The following is a 22,804-nucleotide window of genomic DNA, read 5'->3' on the forward strand; positions in this document are numbered from 1 at the left end:
CATTTATTCCATTCTTTTTGCTGAATATTATTAAAAACAAACATAATATTGTATTATGTATACAACATACAGTGAATATAATATTTTCTCCAGTAAATATTATAACAAACAAATAACAAGTCTAGAATATCCAGATGCATCAGAATAATGTAGCAACTAGCTAACAATATTTATATATTATACTATATACACTATACTACGCCTGTCTTATCTGCCTCTGAGCTAAATTACCTAAACTGTCTCTATCAAATGTCCAGTCTGCATCATTCTCATGGTCACTAAAACTCATCTCATTCTCATTTTCATCTGCAGGAAGAGCCAGTTCTGTAATTTTCTTCTTTCACTTGTCATAGAACATGGTGGTGCTCGCTAATACACTGTTCCCTGTATTCATATTCAAAAGTAGTATTGCCATTAAAACTAGATTTTATCCATAATGCAAATGCCATTAACATACAACTAATCAATATTATATTACTAGCATTCATGCTGTTATTGTTACAACTTAAAAGTTCACAGCTGACCTGCCTAGCTAGCTAACCCATTGCAATATTGCATGTTCCACTGTTGCAGTGTTGCCATTTGGCAACACATACATTTGATCGATTTACAAGAAACTTATTTGATTTATAAAAAAAAATAAAAAAAAGTTGTGGACATTTCATCCTAACTTACTGGAGGTGATATTTCAGAATTTTTGTGGATCTGACATAATTTGATCCTTTGTTTTTATTGACGTTTATATTTGCATTTAGTAACTACTCACAATAAACGCCAGTCTGTCAGAAATCGCGCTACAGAGAAACACAGCATATCATGTGACTTAACCAAAGCACAGCATTGGCTAAACTAAGGTTCTCTTTCCAACAAAAAAATAAAAAAATAAAATAATGTTGGTCTTGAAGAAACAGTGGCAGGGAAATGAACATAAGTATCATGTTGCCATATAGTGACACTGTGCAGTAGAGGGTTTATGTTTACAATGCAAATCTAATTAGATCTCTTGTTTGGTAAACAAATTAAGTCTATTATATAATTTATCTACTAAAAGACAGAACATGTTACTTTACAACTGTATTGTAAATAAATCAAATGAACATTCATTAGTCAATACTATTACTGAAATTAATTAAACTGAATAAATATAAATTTGCACACATTTACTCAAGTAAATAAATAGACTCAATGATGGGCTAAAAATCTGCAGATTTATGCGCGCGCACATTCTGTGTGAGCCTAGCCATAAGTAATTTCAAATAGCTTTTCAGAAGTTTCTTTGGGTTTGCATGTTGCAACAAAAATTATATATTCACACGTCTAAATATACCCTGATCATGCATATATTCACCTTCTCTTGCCTCTATTGCTTGCAAATTTTTTTTTTTTTATTTCTTCAAAGTCTGAAATCAGCTGCCTGTCTTTCCTGTGGCTCATAGGCTCGAGGCTCTCAAAAGCTTCATTCCTCATCAGGCTGAGCAAATACAGCACTAAGATGAGGAGCGGGATGAGATGGAGGGCAGATGAGGCAAAGACTGATCAAAATACCACACTGGGGACTCAGTTCACAGCTAAAACATCCCTTTTCTCATTCTGCAGGTCTGTCTTTCCTCTCTCTATGTAACGCCTCCAAACTTGTAGCTGTCATATGCGCTTGTCAAATCTAGTCAATCTAACTTTAAAATATTGGCAGGGGATACAGGGTCCTCTTAAGTGGAAATTTAATAAACATTGCCTTCAAGGAAGATGTGGGGGGTAGCAAGGATATAATGAAAGGAATTCTTACTGTAATACAAGATGAATTACCAAAGATATTAACATTTTATTAATGTGAAACATTTAAACATCAACGTAAGTAAATATGTGTTCTGGTTGGCTTTGTGCTTGATCTTCATATTAGTTTTTATTTATTGTTTATTTTAATTTTGTGATATTATTTTTTATTAATTTTTAAATTTTATTTGAAAAGGTTTCTGCTAACAATTTATGAGTTCATTCTAGGGTTGCACAATATATAATTTCAACATTGATATCGCAATGTGTGTCCGCAATAGTCACATCGCAGGATATGCAATGTTGAGTTGGGATTGTAGTTGATCAACAATTGAGAATACATGAGATTGTTGAAGTTATTGCAAAGTATAACCATAACCGTGTCAAACTTTATTTGTGTGCGTTTTAAATGCTTTTCAAGAGTGTAAAGCTTTGGGCACAATAATGTACAACATTTGTAACATTAATAAATAATAATTGTACTGAGTAATTAATACAAAGAAGACTATACAGAGTAAATATACATTTCATTATTTAATTTCTGTACCTAAATACTGTTTGACTCTACAGAAAACTATAGAGAACTGTTTATTTGACTTTTTTCTTTGCTTTATTGTAATTATTCTTACTTGCAATTTTTTTTTTCATACATGATTCACATCCTTATAAAAACAACCCAATCAATCTAAATTTACGATTAGGGATTATTTTTTAAATTAAATTATTGAACATTAATACCATGCAACCAGTTCATTCCCACAGATCCTAAATTATCAATGAGAAAACTCATCAATGAGAAAATGTTGTTGCAGCATAGCAGTTAAAAAATGTCTGCTCTTTTGAAATAAAATCTAAATAATGTTTTGCTAAAGTTGTGATTGTCATGCAAATCGTGCACATCGAAGAATTTGCAACACATATGCTTTCAAACCAATGAGGATCTTTTCTTAATTTGCTGGCATTTTAATTGCATGTTTTCAATGTTACAAATAGTACTCTTCTTTAAAGTAACACTCAAATCATTTCTGTGTCCATTCACAACTGTAATAAATCATGTCCTTGTGAAAAACTTTTACCAGTTCTAATAATCAAAATCAGCAGTAACTGTTCTCCACATTTTATGGACAAAAGTGCCAGTTCACTGATCATTTTAAATAACAATGAACCAAAGTACTTTTGAATTCACTTTAAAGAGCCCATATTATGGGTTTTTGAAAATGCCCTTCCATGTAGTGTGTAACATAGCTCTAAGTGAAGTGAAATATCCAGCCAAGGCTTAAATCTGTAAGTGTACAGTGTTTAAAACTATTGATTGGTAAAAACCCGGGTCATTTGAAACCTGCGGCCCGCCCACTAACACAGAAAAAAAGCCCCACACACAAAGACACCGGTCGAATGAAGTCACGGTGTGCACATGGATATTATTGACAGTCTAATCAAAGATGAAACCTCAGCAATATAGCCCAGCCTTGAGCAGTTTGAGTGCTTTTGGAAACTACATGCTTACAAAGAAGACTTCATCAGCCGTTTGTTAAAGGAAGGATCAGCAAAGACTGTCAGAACATGGATCAGTGCATCATGAATCAGTTTTTACCCCCATTTCACAAGTGTAAGTACGTGTGATTAAAATTGTTGCCTCGTTTACTCTAGCTTGCAAATTATGTATTATTTGTGTTTTGTTACTTGTAACCGTGTGTACTGTATCAGGTTAACTCTTTATTTTCTCATATCGCGTGTAAAGCCACGTTGAAAACGGCGCGTGCCGCTTTGTTTACGGATCGCCAGCTATTCCTACACACATGCAACGGTCAAGTTTCAAAATTTTAGCTCAGGTTCAAGGGAGGTGTCTAAATTGCACCCAGCAAGCTGAAACAGCGCTCTAGTCTAGGCGAACAGTGAGAGTAATGTGTGTGTGTGTGTGTTTCGCAGGGCCGCTCTAGGTTAAGGACGATCACGCCGCCCTCAATCCGAAAGTGAAAACGAAAGTGACCCGTTAGCAAAGTGAGGACGGGGGTGTCGCAGATATAACTGAGGACACGGGTGGTGAGGGAGGTGTCGCGGACGTCTCCCTCTCTATTGGTGTTGTGTCTTCTAAGGAGGAGGAGGAGGTGTTTGTGTGTGTGTGTTGTGTGTGTGGTGTCTGTGTGAAAAGAGCAGGTAGACTGTGAGGGCTCCTCGCCAGTTCTTGTTTTTGCTCAATAAAATAGTTTGTCGTTGTTTTTTTTAAGTCCATCGTCTGTATTTACATTCACCCACTGGCAGCCAAAATCCACACCTTACACTATAGCGTGTATGCACTGTGACTACTTTTATATTGTTGATTAGCTGCTGGGCATTTCACTCTGTCTCGCACTGAAGGCTGTCAGTTTCGACCAATCGCAGCAGGCTGTCATCGGTCCAATCAGCGCAGATTAGCTTTGTGCTGAGGACGGGTTTGGGTACAAATGAATCGCTGAACGAATCATATGGAGTCGCTGGATAATTAGGTAAAAATAAATGCAGATTATAAGACCATGAAAGTGTTTTTGACCTTGCATGCATATTAGACTGTTGTTGGAGACCCTTAAAACCTAATATGACCCTATTTCATGTATAATATGGGCTCTTTAAAGATCACAGAGAGACATACATATACACATCACTGTGGTTAGCATGTACTGCAGTTAACATGTACAGGCCGATTAGCATTGTCAATGCTATTATTTTTACATCAATTTTCACATACATTCATCCAATCACATGATCATCCCTTTAACACAATTTTTACCATGGTACATTGAATATTCGGACAGAAATCACATGTAAGTATGACTTCAAAACAACATTAATAGTAATAATAATATACATTTTATTTGAATAGCACTTTTCCTACATACATGCAACTCAAAGCGCTTCACAAACAGCAAACAAGCATTGTATAATAAACCAAATGAAAAAAATGTAAGATATTTAAAAAATGTAAAAGATATTTTAAAAAATGTCAGATAAAAGCATACATGTACACGCATATGCATACCTCTACACAATCACACACAATATTCCTTACATACATGCACAACCACATACACATATACATACACCTAAAAATATAATATATATTATATATATAATATATATATATATATATATATATATATATATATATATATATATATATATATATATAATAATGCATACGCTTCACAAACTGTGATATTCATACGCATTTTAAAAAGGTGTGTCTTAACACCTTTTAAAAGCTGGGGGATTCTTTCACTTCATTTGGGAGACAAGTCCAAATTTTGGGAGCATAGTGACTAAAAGAAGTGCCACCAGATCGCATCAGATTTACAGAGTCGAATTCAAAAAGTTGAGCGCTAGATGAGCGTAGCAAACGGTTTGGATATTTCTAAAAGCAGTCAGAAATGTAAGAAGGTGTCATGTTGTGTAGTGCCTATAAACGAATAAAGTAATCTTAAAATCTATCCTTTGGTGCCCTGGTAACCAGTGTAATTCTATTAATGCTGGTGTGATATGTTCTCGTTTCTTCAATTTCATTAAAACTCTGGCTGCTGCATTTTGTATCAGTTGCAACTTCCTTATAGAGCCCTTATGTAAACCAATATAATATTAGCACTATTTCAAGAGTTCACACTTAGCTGATGATTAATTATAAGCTTGTTTGGCATGCTGTCCCGGGATATATATCATAAGGTACTCGAGCTCGGGGCTCCCTCCAGTTGCAAGGCGAGAGGGGAGTTTGAGCTCAGGTAGATCTCGAGAACTCCTCTGCTGTAATAACCAATGAACAGCCAGTGATTGCTCTTGAGAGATAACCATTTACTAGGAGCATGTCTATAGTGCCGGTTTGGATTAGTCAATTAACTTATGTTGCATGTTTTGGACGGGGGGGGAAACCGGGGAACCCGGTGGAAACCCATGTGAGCACGGGGGAGAAAATGCAAACTCCGCACAGAAATGTCTCAGTTTGATAAAGCCTGGAACCAGAAACATTCTTACTGAGAGGCAACAGTGCTAAGCACTGGGCCACCGTGTCACCCATCTAGGAAGAAAGAGGAGTAGGAGTGGATGGGGGTATTCTTCAAAACGAAGATAGCGGTGGTACGTAACCCAGGGTATTTGTAGTAGCCTAGGAGTCGTCTGATTGGTGCATTGAGAATTGGATAATGCGGATCCAGCCGCTAGCAATCATAAGCACATGATGCTCTCGAAATTAGTTTATAACTAAACTTCACTTCAAGAGGGTGGGGTGGGGTGGGCAGGCTCCTGCGGGAGTGGGGAAAGGTATTGGGCGGTGAAGACTCCTGCATGAGAGGGTGTGAGGTGGGCCAGGGGGGGCATGAACTCCTGTGGGAGTTGAAGCTCATTTTAGTCACTCCTGCGGGAGTTAGAGCTGGGGATTGAGGGCCTAAGCGGAAGTAAAAAGTAGCGGAATCAAGGCTGAAAGAAAACAGTTAGCGGAGAAAATTTGCCGCAGGAAGGAGGAAATTAGTGGGGGAATTGACAGATAAGGAGATAAGGGAGGAGATAAAAGAAGGGGTAGAAAGGTAGCGGAAGCACTCAACGCTGTAAGGAAGTAGAGAAAGGGCAAATTATTGCCAGGCGGAGGATCTTGACGCCGGAAAGAAGAAAAAGAGAGTATAAATGTAAACTCTATATACATATATGTGAATATATATATATATAAAATTGATAAGCAAGGGCCAGAGAAGGGCAGTGATTGACTCCTGTAGGAGTCGAAGCTCTTAGCGACCCCTGCGGGGGTCAGAGCTGATGTGGAGGCATTTCTCCTGCTGTAGTCTAGGGAAGGGAGGGGCCGGTGGAGACTACTGTAGAAGGTGGCCGGGGCGAGACTCCTGCGGGAGTCGAAGCTCGTTTTAGTCACTCCTGCGGGAGTTGGAGCTAAGGATTGAGGGCCTATGGGAAGAGAAAGAGTAGCGGAGTAATTTGCTGAAAAGAGATGGACAAAAAGGGGGGGGAGATCTCGACGCACACACATTCGCACACACTTACGCACGCACGCACGCAAATGCACACACATATACCTGCTCGTACGTGTGTGTATACCATTCCTAATGGCTGGGGGCGGTGATGACTCCTGCTGGAGTCGAAGCTCGGAGCGGGGGTTAGAGCCATGGGGGGTGGGATGATAGGTGGGATCCAGTAAGAGTGGGGAGAAAGGAGGGGGCAGGGATGCTCCTACTGGAGGTGTGACTGTGAAGGGGTGGCCAGGGATGGGCTTGAAGTGACTCCTGCGGGAGTCGAAGCTCGGGTTAGACCCTTGCGGGGGTCAGAGCTGTTGGGTGGGATGGCAAAGCATAGCAAAGCTTGGAAACAGAAAGATAGGTATGTACATACATGTACATATACATATACACATCATATGTACGCATGCATACACGCACATACACGACACACACAAATGCACATGCACACGCGTGCACCGTACATACATGACGCACACATGCACATACACAAGCACTCGCATGAATACACGCATACATAAAAACACATACATACGCATACACAAACTTATACATACATACATACATACACACACATACCCATACACATGTATATATATATATATATATATAATATATATATATATATTATATATATATATATATATACACACACGTGTACATACATACATACACATACATACATATAGATATATACACACGCATACATACACATGTATACACATACATGCACATACACATACATCCATACACAAACATGCGCACACATACATAGGGTCATGCTCGAGGCCTTGTTCTGGAGTATTGTGTTAGCTGGTTAGGGGCAGCTGGGTTTCCTTGAGGTGTGAGCTCAGGCAGAGCATCACTGCTGCGGCAGTGGTGCAGAGGGGAAAAAAGCTCAGCGGAGCTTCTCTGCTGTTGCAGAGGAAGTCGGTATTTGAAGGCAAGTACTCTTCCGTGGAGGCAATTTAACTGCTGTGGCAGTGCTGGGGAGTGTGTCAGTAGTGGTATGTTAGATGCAAGTGTATGTGAGCTTAGGCAGAGCGCCACTGCTGCGGCAGTGGTGAGGAGGGGAAAGGAAGCTCAGCGGAGCTTCTCTGCTGTTGCAAATGTGCGGTGGAAGTCAAAATTGGAAGGCAAGTGCACTTCCGCGGAGGCGTTTTAACTGCTGTTGTAGTGCTGGCGAGTGTGTTGGTAGTGAATGGCTAAATGGAGATGTGTGTGAGCTCAGGCAGAGGGTCACTGCTGCAACGGTGGTGCAGAGGGAGAATAAGGCTCGGCAGAGCATCTCTTCTCTTGCGGAGGTGCAGTGGTAGTCAATATTGGAGCGTTATGAGTGCTCCTGCAGGAATGTTAAATGCTGTCAGTAGTGATGTGTACAGATGAGAGTAAATAAGGGCTCAGCTAGAGCGTCACTGCAGTTGCTGGGTTGCTATGGGTGATTGTAGCTCAGCAGGGTACCTCTGCAGTTGCAGAGGTGCAGTGGTGATCGGTATTGGAGTTATGAGTGTTACTATTGGAATGTAAATACTGTCCGTAGTGATATGTAGAGATGAAGGTAAATAAGGGCTTAGCTAGAGCGTCACTGCAGTGTGGTGGTGCTATGGGTAAGTGTAGCTCGGCGGAGCTATGCTTGCTGCAGAGGTGCAGTGGGTCAATATGGAGGTAATGTGCGCACCCAGAAGCATTGCTGCTGTATGAGTACGGGGAGTGTCACGATAGTGGTATTGGAAATTAAGGTGTATATGAGCTTGTTTAGAGCGTCTCTGCTGCAGCAATTGAAACTCGGGTGTCCCTAAATGGGTGGTGAATGGGAGTGAATAGGAGTATGGAATAGCTCAAGTTTGGAGGGAAAGTTAAAGGAAGTAAAAAGTGGAAGGGCAGTGAAGGAGCGCCTATGTTAGTAGGAGGGAATAGGGGGAAAAGGCAGAGTCGTGCTTATACCTAGAAATGGATGTGGGTGGAAGTCGGCTGGAGAGAATCAGCTGGGCTTCCCTGAGGGGGTATAGCTCTACTGTTGTGTAAGAATGCTTGGAGGGTTTGGAATGGGTGTGTGGGGGAGGGGATATCGAGGATGTATCTAGAACGTCCTTTACGAAATTGATCTATTTGTTTTGCTAAAGAAAGATGGTATTTCTTCATCCGGCAAAATTAGATCGGATGTGGTGAGGTGGATTTTGGGATTGACATTTGATGTTAGTTCAGAACATCTCAAAAACTAAAAGGGGCTAGTGTGAATATGGCATTGTGGTGTGGCTGGGTGAGTGGAAATGTATCCTTTGCATAGAATGTAAATGTATTTGGAATGGATGTGGATTGTAATAGGTTGGATGAAGGTCAGCTTCTGGGGCCGGCAGTCATGATCTCTGAAAAGAAACCAAAGAGATTCAGGAATGAAATCTTTACAACATGGTACATGTACGCCAGACATAATATTTGTTTAGCTGATATCCATGCAAGGCATCTATTCAGTTGAGATCCTCATCAAGATGGCGCCGCGGATGGCCGATTCGGGGGGGGCTCTCCAGTGTTTGCACTGTTTTTGTTAGTCTGTCCTTTTATGTTTGTCAAACACGATCAGTTACACCAGGGACGAGCTGCTGAACATTCGGCAGTGCACACCAACTAATCAAGAACTGGATTTTGATTTTTGTGGCGTTTTGCGGAACATTGTGGTCGGCGGAGCAGCCGCATTGTGGAAACGCTACAAGACGCGCAAGCGTGGGAAGCGAGCCGGCGCGCTCGTCAGGCTAAGACAGCGCGGCTTCAGAACAGCGCTGCCCAGCATTCACCTGGCGAATCTCCGCTCTCTTCCTAACAAAATGGATGAACTACTTCTGCTCACATGCAAAAAAAGAACTTTAACAACTCTGCTGTCCTGTGTTCACGGAAACCTGGCTAAACGAAGCCATTCCGGACAGCGCATTAAACCTACCGGACTTTCAGCTGTACAGAGCAGATCGCGATACGGAGTCAACGGGCAAAACGCGCGGTGGTGGGACATGCTTTTACATCAACAGAAGGTGGTGTACGGATGTAACTGTGTTAAAGAAGATGTGCTGTCCTGATGTGGAAGTGCTTTTCATTAACTGTAAGCCGTTTTATTCACCAAGAGAGTTTTCCTCGTTCATTCTCGTCTGTGTTTACATTCCACCGCAAGCACACGTGAGTACTGCGCTGCAACAGCTGGCTGATCTGATCACAGAGACAGAACAACAACACCCGGACTCTGCTTTTATCATACTTGGGGACTTTAATCAGGCAAAACTCACACATGAGCTGCCTAAATTCAAACAGCACATTACATGCCCCACCAGAGGCAATAAAATTTTGGACCATTGCTACACCACAATAAAGGATGCATATCGCTCCGTCGCCAGAGCAGCTCTAGGACTCTCCGATCACTGCCTGGTTCATCTTATACCAACTTACAGGCAAAACTTAAAACTACTAAGCCAGTATTAAGGACTGTCAAGAGATGGACCAACGACACAGAGCAGGTCTTACAAGCCTGTTTTGAATGCACTGACTGGGATGTTTTGAAGCTGCAGCCACAGATCTGGACGAGCTCACAGAGACTGTAACATCATACATCAGTTTCTGTGAGGAGTTATGCATCCCTACCAGGACCTACTTGTCATTTAACAATGATAACCATGGTTCACACCAAAACTCAGACAGCTTCGTCAGGCCAAAGAGGATGCTTACAGGAGTGGTGACAGGATCCTGTACAATCGGGCCAGGAACACATTGACAAAGGAGATTGGTGTGGCTAAGAAAAGCTATGCCAAAAAGCTGCAAAACCAGTTTTCAGCTAACGACCCTGCATCAGTGTGGAGAGGCTTAAAAGATTTCACTAATTACAAGACACCGTCCCCCAGTATCGACAGCAATAAACATATTGCAAACGAGCTGAATATGTTCTACTGTAGGTTTGACACCTATGACCAGACACCTCACACCCACCCGGACCATCTCCCTACACAGCCATCAACACCACATCAACACAGCCCGGACCATCGGCCTACACGGCCATCAATACCACATCAACACAGCCCGGACCATCTCCCTACACAGCCATCAACACCACATCAACACAGCCCGGACCATCGCCCTACACAGCCATCAACAACCTCCAGCCATCTTTCTCTCCCCCCCTGCTCTTCAGATCAGTGAGGAAAATGTGCGTCAGATCTTCAGTAAACAGAAGAGAAGGAAAGCACCAGGGCCAGATGGTGTCTCCACCAGCCTGTCTGAGAACCTGCGCTGACCAGCTGGCTCCCATTTTCTCCCATATCTTCAATAGATCACTGGAACAGCGCAAAGTTCCATCCTGCTTTAAGCGCTCCACCATCATCCCAATCCCAAAGAAGCCAAAGATCACAGGACTCAATGACTACAGACCTGTGGCCTTAACATCTGTGGCCATGAAGTCATTCGAAAGACTGGTGCTAGCATATCTGAAGGACATCACTGGACCCCTGCTGGACCCCCTGCAGTTCGCCTATAGAGCAAACCGTCTGTGGATGATGCAGTCAACATGGGACTGCATTATACCCTACAACATCTGGACAAACCAGGGAACTACGCAAGGATTCTGTTTGTGGACTTCAGTTCTGCCTTTAACACCATCGTCCCATCACTGCTTGAGTACAAACTGGCCCAGCTCTCTGTTCCTAGCTCTGTCTGTCAATGGATCACCAGCTTCTGACAGATAGACAGCAGCTAGTCAGAATGGGCAAAATCACATCCGACAGCCGCACCATCAGCACTGGTGCCCCCCAGGGATGTGTTCTTTCTCCATGCTCTCTCCCTGTACACCAACGACTGCACTGCAAAGCCCCTCCATCAAACTCATTAAGTTTGCAGACGACACTACTGTTATCGGCCTCATCCAGAACGGTGACGAGTCTGCATACAGACAGGAGGTGGAGCGGCTGGCGTTATGGTGCAGATACAACACCTGGAGCTGAACACGCTCAAAACAGTGGAGATGATAGTGGACTTCAGGAGAAACCCCCCTGCACTCCCCCCACTCACCATCATGAACAGCACTGTGGCTGCAGTAGAGTCATTCAGGTTCCTGGGCACCACCATCTCTCAGGATCTGAAGTGGACACTCATATAGACTCTATTGTGAAGAAAGCCCACCGAGACTGTACTTCCTTCGTCAGCTTAGGAAGTTCAACCTGCCACAGGAGCTGCTCGTACAGTTCTACTCAGCTGTCATCCAATCCATCCTTGCACTTCAATCACCGTCTGGTTCGGCTTAGCTGCCAAAACTGACCTCCGTAGACTACAGCGAATAGTCCGGACTGCTGAACGAATCACTGGCACTACCCTTCCTACACTTCAAGAACTGTACTCTTCCAGAGTGAGTAAAAGGGCTCGCAAAATCACTCTGGACGCCTCACACCCAGCACACTACCTGTTCGAACTGTTTACCGTCTGGTCGGCGCTTCAGAGCACCGAGCACAAAAACAGCCAGACACAGGAAAAGTTTCTTTCCTCAGGCTGTCTACCTTATGAACAGTTAAATATTCCCCTACTGTGCAATAAATATGTGCAATACTTTCTCATACGCACTTGTACACAGCACCTTATATCAATATACAATGCAATACTTTTACATTCGCACTTGTAACAGCACCTTATAACCTGTATATTTATAACAATCTGTACATACAACTCAACATCCAGGTTTCTTCACTAACCGCATCTGTTTAATGTTCATCATTTTTTATTATTATTATCTTATTTTTTCAGATTATTTTGTGTTGTCACTTGTCACTTTATGTACATGGAAGCTTCTGTAGCCAAAACAAATTCCTTGTGTGTGTGAAGCACACTTGGCAATAAACCGATTCTGATTCTGATTCTGATCTTAATAAGGGCATGGGCAACTGTGAATTCAAGCACCTTTTGTTAATGCATGTTATGATAGCCTCGTTGACATAATGTGCAAGGATGGTAGGGGTGGGCATTCGTCCTCCCACGGGATGGCAGATGAATGGAAGCTGAGGATATGGGGTGGTGGCTTGTCTGTTGGTCCTGGAAGTCCTTCTTGAAGACAGATACCTCTTAAAGATCTATTGTCAGAAATGTCTCTCCTCCTATTTATCAAGCATGGAGTTGTTCCTTTGCCATTTCACATTCAACTGAATTGTTATTATGAACTTGCATATGTCACTTTGTGTATGGACATATGAGTCACATTACGATTTAACTTCTGTGCTAGATGTGTTGAATTTAATTGGTTAGGTAAAATTTTTTTATTTTTATATATAATAAATATAATCAACTGCCAACATTAAACTCTGAACTATAAAGTCACCACTTAGAAGAAACTGTGTGAATGGAATGTTGTTATGGGCTTTACTTTAATCCAATTAAATAACATTACGTTTGGAATCTCTATGTGATTAAATCACGAGCCTATCATTCACAAGGTCTTTGTAGCCGAGTTCATTCAAAAGTTGTCAAGAGAGAGGGCGGGACCATCTCGAGTTGGGAGCTCATTGGATGGTGAGAAGTCTCCTTTCAGCTATTGGCTCAATGGGGTGTCAATCAAAAGATTCTGTCATGTTTCTCTACGCACGAACATGCCGCGGACCAAAGCTTAGGGACTAGATTGCCTGGATCTTTGCAGTCGAATTACTTTGGAATGTTATGGATCTGGGACGGGCAGGAGGCTTGAAAGGTGATTTATTGGTTGAAATTTCTCTAATTCAGGAGAGTCTTGTCTTTTAAAAGCTTTATAGATGTTTAGTCTTTGTTGGGAAGTAGTTATTTTTGCGAGGCTTCCCCTTAAAGCATGCAATATACGTTACTGCAGGTGCACCGCTGGGAGAGCAGTGAGTTATTTATTGCAATGGCTTAATCGTCGGTGTCTTGAAAGTTTGAGCGGAGTTCGTGGACGGTGATCGAGTTTTGACTGTGATCTTGCTGGAGAATTGGTTTGAAGACACAGCGGATGCATTGTGTGAGGCACTTGAAGTGGAAGGTTTTGATGTTGTTGTTGGAGTATAGTTGGAGATGTAGTTGTTTTGAAGTAGTAGTAGTTGTTGTTGTTGTTGTTTTAGCAGTAGCAGTTGATTCGGAGTAGAGCTGTCTTCAAAACGAAGATAGCGATGGTACGTAACCCAGGGTATTTGTAGTAGCTTAGGAGTCGTCTAATTGGTGCATTGAGAATTGGATAATGTGGATCCAGCCGATAGCAATCATAAGCACGTGATCCTCTTGAAATTAGTTTATAACTAAACTTCACTTAATTATCTGTGAACGATGCTGTACTTTGATGGTTGTTGGCTGCTAATATGATTTTACTATTTAGAATTTTCAATTAATACTTTTCTGAGATTATATTATTTATGAGAAAAACTGAATGTGCCAACTTTACCTAAATGATAAAATGACAGAGAAAAGGAAAATGGACATAAGATCATTTTTCAGTGCACCTAAACGCCAAGTACAAAAAATTCACATATTAAGGCAATGGTATTTGCAAGCTCATATACACATATAAGGGTGGTATGGGTAGGTTTAGTGTGGGTTAACGTGTAAGGGATGGTCAACAGTGTAATTATAAATGTAAATACAGACATTAACTACATATGTAATTACATACATGTATTTAATCAACCAAAAGTATAATGTAAAAACACATATTTACACAATAAGTACACTGCAACCACTGATTAATGTCAATGTAAGTACATATAAGTTAAGCCCACTTAATATAAAGTGGGACCACTATATGTGTACAAAAAGTTGACATGTGCTAGTATGATTCATTCATTCATTCATTTATTCATTTTCTTTTCGGCTTAGTCCCTTTATTAATCTGGGTTCGCTACAGCGGAATGAACCACCAACTTATCCATTATATGTTTTATGCAACGGATGGCCTTCCAGCCACAATCCAACACTGGAAAACACCCATGCAATTGCATTCACATACATACACTACAGTCAATTTACCTTATTCAATTCACCTAATTCACTGGAGCACCCAGAGCAAACCTACGCAAACACGGGGAGAACATGCAAACTCCACACAATAATGCCAACTGACCCAGCCGAGGCTTGAACCAACGACCTTCTTGCTATGAGACGCTGTGTCTTTTTAAACATAAATTTTCATAAGAGGAGTAACAGTAACTATATATAAACAATAAAAATAATAACAGAAAGCACGCACCAACAACACTGGGGGTGAACATGCTTTCAACATTACTTATGAATACAATTGTAGTGTAGATCTAAAAACAGATCATAAAAAAATTATATTACAAGTTATTATTTTTATCTTTAAAAGTTGCAATGTTTTCAACACGTTGCACTTGGAAAATGCAAATGTGGCGTATCACATGCACATCGCTTCCTATTTGTTTGAACAAACCTCACTTCTCCATTTGACTTAACAAATTGAATGCAGAAAAGTCCAGATACGTGAACAGCTCCTTACGTTGACTTGGTATATCAGACATGCACATTGCATGGCCCAATTTGTGGTTGAATTTAAATGAACAAATACTTCCCTAGGTTCGATCAAAGATGTTCAGTGTGTCGCAAATGGCCAGGAGGCAGTAAAATACCCAGGGCTGCTATAGCAGTGGCTGAATACACAAAAGTTTTAACTCTGATTCAGTGTCACTAATAAACACTATGTTATATTACCTCTATTATGACCATTGCTTCACATAGATTTTATTGTTTTATAAATTTTAATGTTCAGCAGGATGGACAATATTGTAATAAAATGTTTACACATATAACACAAGTAAACAGTCATAAGCAGTTCAGTGTCCATCAGTCACTGTGGAAATCTTCCTCCCATTGTGAGAGTTGAAATGCTGGTCTCATCTGTTGTGTACAGGAGCAGATGGAGGCTGGTGATGTATAGTTTTGTGTGCTCTGCTCTGCTGTGCTGAGGGGAGCATCATTAGTACTTCCTGCCTCTCCCATCCGTCATCGTGGACAGGATGGTTTGATTGACAGCTACGCTTCCACTCCAGTGCAGCTGAGAGTGGTGCTGTATAAAGACATCTATCCTAAAGCAATCACATTTCAGGACATGCAGAGCCTGGATTTAATGCACCACCAGAAGGGGGTAAGATCATCTCTTCAGAAGCACGGAGACCTATTTCAAATAGATGCCTTTTATTTCATTCACTTTGAAATTGTGTGAAATGGACATACCTCAGAAAGGACTGCAATTTTTTTTCCAGAATCTATTTTTCCAGTGTCCACTTATGGACACACAAGAGCGTGATAGGACCCCATCTGGTCTCTCTTTTTTCCCTTATTCTTTTTTGCTAAACGCTCTCTTAGCTGTGAAGATGGACAGTGATAAACACTGGGTGGATGCCAGAAATAGTCAGACTCCATTTTAAACTCTTGACTGGCGTTGATGAGGTGGAAGGCAGACAATTCAAAAAGTCATGATGGCTAAACCGCAATTTTAGACCTAAGATCTGTGATTGCAGGGATTTTATTTCCCTGTAGGAAATCCCTGTCTGAACAAATAAGGGTCTCAGAAGCTTGTCAGTGTTCATGAGGCACATTTTATCTAATGCTTTTATCATCGCCTATGCATTGTATTGCAAAGATAGATTGTTCAAATTATTCATCATATTAGTTGTGTTCTAGAACACAATACATTGTTTTACAAGTATATACATACAATTACCATTAAAAAGGTGGTTCAGAGTGTATTTTAAGGCTTGGTTGTGTTTATGGGGGGCAAAGCAATGTGTGCTCATGCTTCATTTGTAAAAAAAAAAAAATCACATATCATCTATCTTTAATTATATACTGCTGTTCAGCTAACATGAAAACAACTATCATATTTTCTAGTTTCTCCAAAAGCTCATCCTCAAGAGGCTCTGATTGGTCAGTTAACATAATGTACTGTGATTCTCAGATTGGCTCCACATCACCTGTCTTTTTATTTCAAAACTGTCACGTTTAAGATCTGATTTCTTTAAAAATCAGCAATCTTCAATGTCTGTTAGATATACGATATGAAGTGGTTCTCAGATCAGACAAGAAGCACTGCATTAAAGTCCATTTCCTCCCGCCATGTCTTTAAAATATGACAGTTTGTTTTACCCCAGTATTTTGGTTGTTGCTAGATCGGATACAGTTGCGGCAGGAAGTTAACGAGAAATATTTATATTATTTATTAAATTTCAAATTTGTTGTATATTATTAATGTCTACCCCCACCCCAACCCTAAATCCAACCGTCACAGTAATGTAAAAACAGTAGTTTTATCTAGTATTATTTATGCTATCTATTAAATTACCCAATAAATTGTATTTTTAAATGCCTACCCCCACCTCAACCCTAAACTCAACCATCACAATACTGTTAAAATATTAATTATTGTTACACAGTGTCAAAAAAATGCTGCTATAATAATGTGCATATTGCACATCCGGCCAGCTGCGTATCCAATCTAGACTTTACCCAGTATTTTTAATGGAATTTCTGCACTAGCCTGTTGATGTTGACGGTGCTAGTGCTTACACCATCTTTCATCTAATGTTACGCTTGAACAACTAAATGAATGCTTAAGTCTATTTAACAGAATGTATAATATCGCTCCTAGTCCCCGTTAATATCTAATCTCTTTGTGCTAATGAACATTAGCAATGTTATGAACAAAGTTGGGCAAGTTACTTCCAAAATGTAATATATTATATATTATACTGTAATTTTTGTGTAATTAGTTACATTACAATATTAATATCTCAGAAATGCATTACACTACTTTTTTGTATTACTTTTAGGTTACTTGACAGATTTAGGTCACTAGTTTGATCATGTGTACATGTCATTATAACTATATTGTATAAATATTATTACAAAGACCATCAAAAACTAAATGACATGATAATAACAGGCAATTGTCCTCTAACTGCACCTGAAAAGACATGAAGGACACTTCTCATAAAGCTTGAGAAGCATACAGTTCTTCATGATATATATAACTTGTAAAATAAAGAGTTGCAGGTTAAGGAAACACTAAACAACATGTGATAATGTTACCGCGGTCCCTGGTGCAGATGAAAAGATAAATAGAAAGATAGATATGTAACTAGAACAGACAGAGATAAGGAGCGTGTTACTGGTAGGCAAACACCTGCGAGTTGCTTCTGCGCTATGCGCTGCTTCAGCTCTCATTGCGTGTGCGATGGGAAAAAAGTCTCCCTGCATCCATCATGGTCTTTATCATATCATGTGCCGCACTGCTTTTATTTTCATATAGTAATGATCTTATTTCACGGATAAGTGCAGTGAAGTGTTTCAGACAACACGCGCAAGCCGCGGTTGCGTCCTCACAACAATTTGGGGTTGCTGTGTAACAACTGTTGCTTTATAGCAGAAAAAACAAATTACTATGGAAGTCAATGGATATCTTTCCAGCATTCTTACAAATATCTTCATAAAGTTCCATATTACGCCTATAAGGATGGCACAGGCATGGCTAAAATTAATAATGAGCCATATAAAGTAGCTTACCTTGTCATTACTAGGGTTGACAGGCCATTTTGCTGATAAACTTTCTAAACTCCAGCGAAAAATCCAACTCCAGCAAGTGTAAATAGACAAGTTTACGGGCGCGATTTACTTTTTTTTTCTGTTGCATTTCTTTATATATTTATTTTTTACCCAGTAGCTCATATGATTTAAATGTAGTGAAGTACAATACTTTAGGCCAAATCATACTTAAGTAAAAGTAAAATTACAGATTTTAAACACTACTCTAAGAAGTACAAATTCTCAAAAAAAACTACTTAAGTACAGTAACGTGAGTAAATGTATTCGTACTTTCCACCTCTAATTTTTCCATTAATGATAAACAATGCTAACCTTGAAAAATAAAACAACCTATACATATTACACAAACACACACAATACACTGATAACACAACAAAAATCCATGTATACGTTATTTTGCTGACAGTCGGACCAGGTTTACAAGTGTATGTATTTTATGTATGAGTGTAATGTGATGTATGTCAGTCACAATGTCTTTTCTTGGTTCTACACTGTGACACACTATGCATGTATCACAATGCTGACAACGGAGGTGAGGATCCAAATGCAGGGTTTTTTTAGCAGGGTGGTCAGGCAAGCAATGATCAACACAGGAGCAAACAGATGTATAAGGGCAATCCAGAGTTGTAGTTAAAATAACAGGCAGATGGTCACAAGGCAGGAAGCAGACAACTTAAAACAAACAAAACAAGGCAAGGGGTCAAAAAAATATGGCAAAGCAAGACAAAGGTTGTGCCATTGTAGTGCCTGAGTTCCACGAATAGTCAGAACCTCCTGAACCTAAGCCTTCTGACCCACCAGGGTCATATGAACTGCCAGTGCTCCCTGAACGAAAGTCTCCTGACCCACTAGGGTTATATGAACTGCCAGTGCCTCCTGAACCAAAGCCTCCTGACCCACTGGGTTTATATGAACTGCCAGTGCCTCTAGAACCAAAGCCCCCTGACCCACTTGGGGTTGAAGGAACTGCCAGTGCCTCCTGAACCAAAGGCCCCTCACCCACTGGGGTTATATGAACTGGCCAGTGCCTCTAGAACCAAAGCCCCCTGACCCACTTGGGTTGAAGGAATGCCAGTGCCTCCTGAACCAAGGCCCCTCACCCACTGGGGTTAAACGAACTGCCAGTGCCTCCTGAACCTAAGCCTCCTGACCCACGGGGTTGAATGAACTGCCAGTGCCTCCTAAACCTAAGCCTCCTGACCCACTGGGGTTAAATGAACTGCCATTTCCCCTGAACCTAAGCCCCCTGACCCACTGTGGGCGTATGACCTGCTGAATCACAGCCCCCAGACGTACCCCATCTCCATGCCCCAGAGGTTTCGGCAACTCCACGCTCCAGGCCCTCCGGCAGCTCCATGCTCCAAGCCCTCCGCAGCTCCATGGTCCAGGTCCTTCGATTTTATTTAATATTTTAGAATTCTCAAAAGTTCAAGAGTTTTGCCAGGTTTAGACCACAAAATATCATCCAGATTGTGTGTGATAGGTGTTGTGGATTTAATATCCACACTGACAGGGCCCAAAATTTTCACCAAACCTGCCTATGGCTATTGACGTTGGGAAACTTTTTTTGAAAAATGTTAGAAGTTATACTGGGGCAGCACGGTGGCATTTCTGTGTGGAGTTTGCATGTTTTTCCCTGTGTTTGCGTGAGTTTTTTTCAGGTGCTTCCGGTTTCCCCAACAGTTCAAAAACATGAGCTATTGGTGAATTGAATAAACTAAATTGGAAATGGTGTCTGTGTGCGAATGTGTATGAATGTTTCCCAGTATTGCATTGCAGCTGCAAGGGCATCTGATGTGTAAAACATATGCTGAATAAGTTGGAGGTTTATTCCACTGTTGTGACCCCTGATGAATAAAGGGATTAAGCTGAAGAAAAATGAATGCGACTTTATATTACTACTACTACTTTTTTACAATGAGTTTATCATTCCTTATCTTTTAAGCAAGGAAAAAATCGAAACAAACAGATAAATGAATTTGTTAACTAACTTTACTGACTAAAAATCCAGATGGTCAATCCAGCAATCTCTCATTTTTACAGACATTCCCATTATCCCTCATCATAAAACAGCTCTTGACTCTAGAATCATTCTGGACACACAGTTACTAAAATCCATACTATATGTAAAACAGTTTCACCACCATTTTTATTTTTTTATCGAGATGAACACATCTTTTTTCAAGTCAGTTTGTTCAATTTGCCCAAATGTTATTAAATGTGACAAGTTATAGAGCCAACATGGTGGCTCAGTGGTTAGCACTGTCGCCTCAAAGCAAGAAGGTTGCAGGTTTAAGTCCCGGCTGGGTCAGAAGTCAAGCCGAAAAGAAAATGAATAATGAATAATAAGCAGACTGATTATATTTCTCAAAAAGTAATGATGCAATTAATGGTCTGCCAGATTAACCTTCTAATTCTAAAAAGTATTTTCCACTTGAAATATAAGGTTCTATCTGTTTTTAGAAGGTTCTTGCATCTGTTTTTTTTTTACGCCAATTTGCAACGCAGAGAATTTTGATACTTTACATTTAGAGTACATTTAGGGTCTCTGTCAGAATAATATTTGAAAGAGAACTGTACATTCATATTGTTTGTTTATGGACATGCATAAACTTTGAAGCTCACTGATCGTATGGTAAATGGGTTTTTGTATATTCCATGTACAGTATTTGTGTATTAGAGTAATATACATATACAAAGTATACATTTAACATAGTAATACATTCAAGACAAAAGTTTGTGTAATTGCATGTCGTTACGTTGTAATTACATTGTTATTACATTGTATTTACATCCAAGATTTACAAACGTTTGTATATTTCGTGTTCAGTTTGTTTTTATAGATATATACTTATATATACACAGTACACAATGTATGCAATTACAAACTTTAAACCTTGATTTATAACACGTTTGTATTGGTTTGCAATTCTGTGTCATTACACTGTAATTACATATGTCATTACAATGTAATAACATTGTAAACATATTGTTGAGTACATCCAAGATCATTTTTATAACGTGTTTCTTTGTATATTTAATGTACTGTATTGTGGATGGTATAGTTGTTTATGTAAATATATACAATACCTATGTAATGTAATTACAAACTATTATCTTGTTTTATACATAAAGTAACAGTACACATGTATGTAATATGTAATTACAAACTTTTGTCATGTATGTAATTACTCTGTAGTTACATTGTAATTACACTGTACTAATCCAAGATAATTTATATGAATGTAAGGTTTCTTTGTATATTCATGTACAGTATTTGTGTATTATACATAAATAACATCTATCGTAGAATTGTAATTGTGTTTTCATATATTTCATGTACAGTACAGTATCGTCACCCTTCAATTAGAAAGTTCAATTTTGTCAAATTTGAGGTTATTCACATATTCATATTAAATTACAACTATTACAATATGTGATGTTTTTTTTTTAGTTGTTACATTTTAAGACTTTTTATTTTTTTTTAAAAAACAAAAAAAAGGTTTTATCCCACAAAGTTGAACTTAGCTTGGCTCTATAAGGTACTTTCTGTTAGCCAATCAGCATTTTGAATGCATGCACGAGGTCAATCAGGATCAGTTTTCTTCGTCATTCCGCTGGATTGCTCCATTGATAGCGGGAAAGACCAGGAACAAACACAACATCAGAGTCGACTAAATAATGCTGCGCACATAAAATTGAGAAGAAACCTGAAAATGAAAAAAGTTTGTAATGTGATGATTTTAAAGCGTTCTTTGACATTGAGATAAAATGTTAAAGTTTACTTGTTGAAAAAGAAACAATAAAAAGTGTAATAATTAAATGTAAAAATTTTTATTTGTACATACATAGTCAGTGAAACAGTTTTTAGTGTTTGTTAACTCAATTGCTTATTGTCTGTTTCTTTTAAAGTCTCTAAATTTGATATTAAGCCTGAAGGGCAAATACTTTATTAATGCATTGGGCATATAATTCAATAAATATAATTCATATAAAGTATATAATTTATATTAATTGCATAAAATCAACAGCTGAACTGGACAAATATTTATCACAGCTTTGTATGTTTGATACACACCACTTAAACCTTTACTCTTTAATACAAATCCACTGAAAAATCTGCAGTCTGCCATACTCTGCAACAGTCCAAATAAGGTATAAAAATTAATACAAATGTATGAAGCCTGTGATGATCGTTCTCCTAAATCAAAGTTGATATACTGAACTAATGCAGATGTATTGCTTGATTGTTTTCTTGGTTTGAAAACTTTTAGTTCTGACTTTTCCTGCTACCCCCTCATCATCCAGTCCTGAATCCAAATACGCCTACTTCCATATATAGTGCATCTAGGTGAAAAACAGCATGTAAGTCAAGTAGCATGTCCCAGAAAAGTGCACGATGACCTACTACTTCCAGCAGAATTGTGAAGTGTGCATTCAGTGGACATAATACCTGGCTCATGAGGCCCCAAGAAAGCACA

This window comes from Danio aesculapii, chromosome 18, assembly GCF_903798145.1.
Source record: "Danio aesculapii chromosome 18, fDanAes4.1, whole genome shotgun sequence".
Classification (NCBI taxonomy): Eukaryota; Metazoa; Chordata; class Actinopteri; order Cypriniformes; family Danionidae; genus Danio; species Danio aesculapii.